Genomic DNA, 8666 nt, shown 5'->3' with positions numbered 1-8666 from the left:
CTTTGTAAGTATTGCCCTAAGCAAGATCAGGACTTCTAACTCCTTATAGCAGCTTGGCAGGACTGTTACTTTTCTGTCTCAATGTTTGTTGTTTTCAAATGCCACAGAAGCACCAGATAAGCGATACAGTAGTGAAAGAAGGCACCTTATTAGTCTTCTATTAAAAATGTTGTGTATGATGGGTTTATTTTTATCACTTTCAACTGAAGCACCTTTCTCTTTTTATTAATGTTTTTTTTTGAAAGTTTATCATACCGTATGCTGTGTGCCCCCAGATTTTTCAGGTTTTGGTAATTTGGAGGCATGTTGCACAGCTCAAGCTTGTCAGCTGAGTTTTTTTTAACCCAAGGAGTTTGAGTAATTGAAAACCTCAGGCTGAGAAAGTGGCAGCTAAATGTTTAAAATGTTTGAACTTTTAACAGGTTTATAGGAAATTTTTTTGGTTGGGGGGAAATTTTTGCCAAAGCATGATTTTTATTTTTTTTTTCCCCCTTCAAGAGATTGTAGCAAGAAGTATTCACTTTGCAGTAAGCTGTAGATTTCTTGCCAATACAAGCTTGTCATATGCAGTGCAGTTCTGCCATTTCCAACTCGGAATGCTTTTGGCAGAACTCAGACTACTTTAGTAATATTAACTGAAGAGGCACTTAAGGTTTTAGCTCTGATTGCTTTTCTACTTTTTGTCACTGGAATCGGCGCATGAGGAAAAGATAGGGGCAGGGGTGGGTAGTAGGGAGAAACTTTTGGGTTTGCTACTTTTATCAAGATAAATGTGTATCTATTGAACTGTGTAATGTGAAAATGGCTTGCTAGGTAGACAGCATCAGGTGTGGTTAGAAGACTTAAGTCACTAAAGATATCAGTATTTCCCTCCTTTGACTTGGTTAATAAGGCTTTTTTTGGTAAGGAATACCTACAGTGAGATACTGTATGTTCCTATTTTGTTGATGTGTGTTCATGTGCATAAGATGTGTTTTAATCTTGGTATTTTTTTTAATGTATATATTGCATAAACCTTGCTAACATGCATGAATTTCATCTTGTTCTTCAAGAATAAAGAGTAATCAGAGATGAAATCATCTCATTAGAAGAGACAAGCTGCAAGTGCAAAATGCTGGTTTCCTTTGAGACAGAGATTGCTAGGGCCAATTTGTGATGAAAGTTGGTTTTTTTCTTCTTCTTTTTTTTTTTTAATGCTCAGAAAGAGCATATTTACTAAAAAGCTTAACTTTTCCTGTCTGTGTCCTGTTGCATATTGCGTCTTGGAACTACATGGTAGAAACTTTTCATTTGTCTATTACAGCTGGGTAAAGAACAAAATTACACTGCATATATTGAAGATGAATTTTTTTAAGGAACGTTCTCAGTCTGGAGCTTGAATTCATGTAGTGGATACATGTAAATATGCTTTCACATATGTGAAAACATACAGTTGAGAATATATATACATTGCACTATAATAAGAACAGTTTGTCTTGTGTGTTATTTGGGCATTGCCCCATGTAACTTAGCAATTGTAGGAGCTTACAGACAGTGGAACTCAGTAGCAGTTGAGGTACATAGCAGCTTTTTAAAAAAACAAAAACACAAAAAACCCCACCCAACCAACCAAAAAACCCTAACCAAACTCAAGCTAAGTTTTTATTTGCAAAAATTAAGAAAACTCTGTGGCTGCTGTAGTCTCGAGGGAAGAACTGTGCACCTAAAAGCTCAGACTACAGAGTTGTTGTTTCCATGATGTATTTCCATTTTTCATTATCTGTGCATTAGGAGCTCATAAAAGTCTAAAATGAAAACAAGACTTTAACCGTATTTCTTGAGATGAGCAGGAGTCGCTGTGTATATTCAGTTACATGAACTTGCGTAAGATTAAAATAGACTTCCCTCCCGTCAGTCATGGATCCAAAACTACCAGACTTTAAAAATATGTGGGACTGTATCCAGCACAGATTGAGGGCAATGATGACTTTGGTTGTGTACCAAAGAGAGTATTTTATACTACATAGGGTCTTGTGATACTCAGTGTGTAGGAGGGAGCATGTTAATATTAAATTTTGATTCTGTTTCTCTTCACTTTTGTAATAAAATGGAGCCAGTCATCTAAAATCTTGTTTAGCTGTTTAAAGAGGTTTTAACTTTAAAAGATACAGAACATCCTTATACCTCACAGTGGCTTTGTTGTATGCCATTGGGAATATGAGGTATTAAAAAAAGTATTAAAAAGTCACGTTATCTCTTTCCAGTGCTCAAGGTGAGGTATTTGGGCTTTTTGAATATTTAGATAAATAAGACATTCTCATAAGAGCTAGATTTCATTAAGGTGTCTCTGAATTTAAAACACAAACAAAAAGACAAACCACAAGTGACACTTAATCCTACGAGATACAGGGTTTATGAGATGCTGTGAGAAAGCTCCTGTGTGTGGTGATTTTCTGAAGTATCTGCTTACGTTTCCTCTGTTTCTGTGTGTCACTCTTAAGTTTGGATTATTTAAAATGATGATATGAAGTATTTTCCGTTGTAATAGACCTAACTGTAAAATAACTCTGATGAGCAAGGATTATGTAAGCAGGCAGCAAGTGACAGTGGTTCATCCCTTCTTGTGAATCTGGAAATGAGCTATACTAGGCTTCTAAGGCTTCTTGAACATCATATGTATGTCATTGCTCCTGTGTTTTCATTAAAAAGTAGGGAATATTAATGCAAACTTGGGTTTCACTGTGTTTGTGTATTGGAGTATCTTATTACAAAGATGACTAAAAAATTGTGATTAAGAGTTTAGAAAAACAGGTGCTATGCAACCATTGTTGTCTCCAACTTAGTTTTACATTTTTAGGAAAAATATTGTAGCATGATACTCTAAATACTTAATTTTGACTAATGTCTGTCCAGCAAACAACAAGTAGCAAACACTATAAGGGCTAAATTTGTGTTTAACGGAAAGGCCACTAGCTATGCAGTAAAAGTGTAATGTTAATATACCTTCCAGAATTAGTTTTTCCCACTAAAACACATTTTAATTGAATCATGCAAGGATAGTACTAATTAGACTATTACAGTAGTATTAAACTTGGCGTGATTCTGTAAAAAAGTATCAACCTTTTGTGCAATCTGAGTGTTCTGTTGTCTCTGTCCTCTGTTATGATTAACTTTAAAAAATGGAACTTGTTCTTGCAGTCTCAGTATACCAAAATGTCTTTGGAGAAGCTGCTGCTAACGCTGTTCAAAATGTTTCGATTAAGGATAGGGCTGTAAGGCTCAAACTAGAGCTGTATATCAAAAATGACTTAAGATTTTTGAGAACCAATTTAAATTTCAAGCAGGATGCGTGCTGCTCCAAAAACTAGTCCCTTATGGATCTGAATGTGAATGCTTGAAAGCAAGTAGTTAAAAAAAAAAAAAAAATAATAATCCAATAATCCAGTGTGTACTTTTTAAAGAGGCTAGAAATACATACAGCTTTTCAAAGCTCCTGTCCTTGAGATTTGTGTGACACTGGTATGCGAGTCTTGGAATACTCTGTATATACTGCACCCGTGCTGGGCAACGCTTGTGATGTCGGCTTTCTTTGTGGAAATGTTATGCAGGATTGTCTTTTATATGAAAGTTTGCAAATTTACACTGTGGGTATTTTTACTGAAACTCCATATAAATTTTGTATTTATCATCTTCTTGTAGTTAGTTTTCATTTTCTCAGTGTGTAGATGGCTCATCTGTGTAATTAACAAAAGGTTGGGTTTTTTTTTTTAATACTGGTCTTCCAATTGATAATACAGGTTGTGACTTGTGAATATTCCTTAAACTCTTTAAAACCTAACCTGTACACTAATGAATTACTTCCTTGCTGCATGAGTGAAAAAAATGCTTGGAAGCACACCTACACTGAGGTTTTCATGGTAGTAACTGTGGGCTGAGCGGTATGCTCGCAAAGGTATAAAATGCAACTGGGACTCAAATGGAGGCTGCTGGGCAAAATGGTGCAACTCCGGGCCTCTGTGTTAGATCAGTTTTTCCCCCTCTTGCGAAATCCACTGTCTGACTCTCTGCAAATGATGTGCTAATTCATTAGGATTTGGAGGAGCAGTCTAGTTTCTCCCTACTGACTTGGCTGGGAAGCTTGGGGATCTAAATGGCACATCTTCTGAGTGTAGTTCTCAGCACGCAGTCATTGCTAAAGAGACAGGCCTTGGGGCCAAGCGTGCTGGGGGGAGAAAGTGCCTGCCAGGAACCATCGCTGCAATGTATTTGGAAGATGTGAACAACTACTGGATCCAGTACACAGGTTCATTCTTTTCAGGTGAGTTTCCTGACTTGCCTTTCTCGGAGCAGAGCCGCTGTATGGGTTGGGTGATTTGCCATTCACTTTGGTTTTCTTCTTTTCTGTGGCGTTGACTTCCTGATGTAAAGTTGAAGGGGGAATGCTATCAAATGCTGTTTAATCAGCTGCTCCTTGTTGTGTCTCATCATGTGAGAATATGAAATTTTCCCCATAAAAACGGGCAGGCAGAGTACTACAGGCAAAATCCAATCGGTTTGGGAAGTTACTTTGTTTAAGCAATCAGACAAACATAAGCTCTATTTTTACAGAGGAAATATGAAGACAATTCTCTGATGGCTGTACAGGAGCGGTATAAAAGCTTGAGTTTCTGCCTTGGAATTTTGAACTGGACCAGTGTTAACTCCCAGTTCTGGCAACAGGGCTGCTGAGTAGCATGTGCCACCTCCCCGGGGCTGATCACGCACCGAAAATGAAATGCTGCATGGCTCCTGCGGGCATCTTCGCAGGAGGTCTTTTGGCTGCAGTATGGTAGTGGCGGGAAATGGATCCCCTCCCTTTCCCTTTTCTGGGTGTTACCCCCCCCGGCCATGCGTGCACAGAGAAAACACGGAGATGCTAGGCTGTGAAGGGCTGCCTGGGAGGAAACATTGTATGTCCCTTGTGATGCTTTAGCAGCTCTTCCCAGTAGCTGGCTGCCTTTTCCCCAATTTTCTGCTTATCTTTCCACTCCTGAACCATCACACACCAGCGGTTCACTTGTAAGCTGCTTGCAGGTGAGCCAAGCCTGCTCATCCCTTGCTTTCATTCCCTTCCCTACAGGGGAACAAAAAGTGTTGTGTTTTTCTTTAATGAAGACTGTAGCGACGACTTCTTTTAACCAAACATCTTCATTTCTTTCCCAGTAGAAAAACGCTTTAAAAACTCTGTGGGCTTTACTTTCACTTCATCTTTCCTGAGGAGAAAGGAAGGCTCCGTATTTAAGCATACAGGGAACAAATGGGGATTTAGTAATCAAATATTGTCACTTGAATTTCCGTTTTATAGGGAGAAGCCATTTTTCTTGGCTCATTAGAATTTTGCAGAGCCTGCTAGTACTTTATACTTTCACATCTGTTAATCTGAGTTCCAGCGGGGAGTGATAGCTGAACATAGACCTGCCGAATGTCTCGGCACAGGCTGTGCCAGTAGCTCTCAGGCTTGCAGAGGGTGCAGAAATGATGGTGGTCCTTCAAAGTGTCTGACCTTCAGTCCCACATCAGGGACATGAAAGATCATGCTTGATAAGGCCGGGTTTTTCTTGGTCTGGTTATCACTGTGCGGGTGGGGGGGCTCTTTGTAGTTCTCCCCTGGATTGTTGTCATTCTGCGCAAAGTCATCCAGGTCCTTCCAGGAGAGCTGGTCCTCTGTTCGATGCTCAGGTCTCCCTCCACCCCAGCAGTACCCAGACTTCCCAACTGACTTAACAAAACAGACACTCCTTGGGGCTTGTCAGGGCCATGTGTTCACTGTCCATGCTAAATGGCCAAGAAACTGTCCTCATCCCTGCAACAGGTCCGTCGTTTTTGACTCAATCTCATGCTGAAGTTACAGATATTTTCTGCTGATTCCTCTGACTTGGAGGGGCTGAAGTAAATTGGCTCAGCTGTGATTGATGTGAGCTACCCACTGAAAAAAACTTCACCTTATAGTGTTCAGTCTGTAAATAGGTATTTTCTGACTTTATTTGGAGAAATTAACGGATGCTTATGGGGAATTTGGAGGTCAAAACAGCCACTTAGGTAAGGAAACATACTTGATAACCCAGCTTTGCACAACAGTCTTGAGAAATAGGTAATCGCTGGGACAATGAAATATTTTAATTATATACTGCAGTTAACTTCTCCAGTTAATTTTTACTGCAGTTAACTGAAGTGAGAAAAACCCCAGCTGATTCGTCCTTCACCTATGGAGATTTTTGCATGTTGACAGGAGACCATCAACATTATCCCTCTCATCCTGCAGTGGGACACAGTGGTTCGGATTAAAATGCTGTGTAGCGAACTTGTCCTCCATCAAATAACATACACAAGGACAAGTATGTCGTGATATTTCTTAGACCACATTTTTGGCTTTTGATTGGAGTGCTTCCGAAGCCAGAAGTTGTATGTCTGTATTTTATAGCCCTCTGTGGGGTTTTTCTTCTGGAATTTGCGATACCCCATTTTGAACTAAAGTGCAAAGTTTCCTTTGCAGAGCCTGGTTCAGCCCAGCTCCAGTTATGTGACACCGTTCTCTGTTGGTAATTCCCCAGTGACCTGCCAAAGGAACAAGTGAGAAGCAGTAGATATGGGAGAGGATGTTAATGCTACCCTGATTGCGTTGTGGGTTTGTTGTTGGTTTTTTTCCCCTCTGCCCTAATTGCATCTGAACGTTTCAATTGAATCTTGCATCGACTTTTATCAGTGAGGTTTGCTGTGGCTGCTTGGGCGAACTCTTTGCTGTTGAGTCAGATGCTGTTCTTTTTCTTCAAGGTTAAAGTTCAGACAGCTGATGTTTCATTAAGCGGCTGGAGGAAACCTCTTCTTCAGGGAGATTCGTTAAAATGAGGAGCCAATTACGTGTCAGAGCCGGTCTGCGTGTCAGTGTCAGATGTGCTGGGGAGATGTTTGCTGTGCTCTCCTGGGGCTTACACCTGTAAGAGGTCAAGTAGTCCCAGCTCAGCAGCAGATTAAACTTCTTGTTTTGCTCCCTTTGTGCCGATATTGGCACCTTCCACCACACCCCAGCTCATAAACTGACCAGCAGCGGTGGAGGGATGTACTGCTGCAGCAGAGGAATCCCTAGCTCCTGGTGGACTCCTGAGGTCTGCGGAGCTTCCATAGGCACGTGAGCTGGGTGGCAGCAAGAAGTCAGTGACCACAGTTGGGCTTTGCGGTGTGGTTGGCGCATCAGGGGGGATCTGCAAAGGGTGGTGTGTGAGCAACTTCGTGATAGGGGAGGGAAGAGGAACTTCAGCCTGAGTGGCACTTCTTTGTAGGCATAAAAGTGTGTGGGGGGAGATCAGTAATGAAACAGGAACGTTACCTTTGGCAATTTTTGTGCAACTTTCCAACATTGAAAGCTTTTGAATTCATTAAGGTTGAATTCAGCTGCACAAATGAAAATGTTTAGCTATGGTGCAAGGCTTACTGTCTCATGCTCCAGGATAAATACCTGGGTTTAGCACAGGCAATGTGAACTTTAAATGAATGAAAGCAGATGTGTCCCCAGTTTTGTGCTGGGAGCATAGAGAAATGTCAATGTTAAGCCAGTTTGCATTTAAATTGTATCTGACTGATGTGTGATAAATGCCTCGTGGTGTAATTTTATGTATATTGATATTCATTGCCAGTAATTCCTCCCATGAATATTCTGACCCCCTACGCACCCCGTACAACTTAATCTGAGATGCCCTCATCTGGGAAAGCAGTTGGAGAAATAGCTGCAAATCTTAGTGCCGCCGCTCTCTTTAAATGCTGCCTGAGCGTACAGCTGGCACCATCCTTCCTGCCCCAGTTCCTGAGAGATTCATCCGAAGATGTTTGACAATCTCTGTTGAATCTTAAGCATTTTTTCTGGCTTTTTGCAGAATATTGTGTTCCTAGTTGTTATTCATAAACCAGCAGCAAGAAAGACAGCTGTGGTTTTCACAGAGGTATATATATATTTAACTTGTTGTTATCCAAATTCTTCACCCTTGCTGAGGAATGAAGAAAATCACCAGAGAGGTGTGTGGTGAGTGCGGTGCGCGCTGCTTTGCTGCTGTGCATTCTACAAAGTCTGCCACATCTTGCACTATGCTTTGGGAGATTTGTTTCCAGTTAAGGTATTGATTTCTCCTTTCTTCTTCAAATCTGGTTTTAATAAAACAGCATTAATGATTGAAATGTGCACAGCCAGAAAACTGAATTATATACACACGTGATATACTTGTAAGTTTTCCCTGTCAAACAAATACTGTGTACCTGTTGCAAACAATGTATATTGGTTAATTTCTAGATCAAGATTCAAACAAGAAATCTTAACTGAGTCTGTTATGCTTTGGATGAGCATCATGTCTTTGATAAGCTAATTTTATTTCCAACTGGTGATTGCATCTGACTTTGTAACATGTTAAGAATAAGTAGCTCACTGTGGGTTGTGGAGGTGGTATTATCTTAAAAAGCAGGAGCAGTTTGCCTGGGGATGTGTTAGATGCCCGAGCTGCCTGGCAGCTGGGCCACTGCAACTTGAATCAGTATCCAGGATTTTAATGGAAATAACTGGAAACCCCCTTGTGTTCGGTACTGTCCTATATGCCAGTCCAGGCTGGGACCTGCTTTTATAAAGCATCTAAATCAGGATTTTGGTTTTGGGGGTGTAAACAGTA

The sequence above is a fragment of the Charadrius vociferus genome, unplaced genomic scaffold (genome assembly GCF_000708025.1).
Source record: "Charadrius vociferus isolate BGI_N301 unplaced genomic scaffold, ASM70802v2 scaffold455, whole genome shotgun sequence".
Classification (NCBI taxonomy): domain Eukaryota; kingdom Metazoa; phylum Chordata; class Aves; order Charadriiformes; family Charadriidae; genus Charadrius; species Charadrius vociferus.
The sequence above is the reverse complement of the archived record's forward strand: the minus strand, read 5'-3'. Positions refer to the sequence as shown.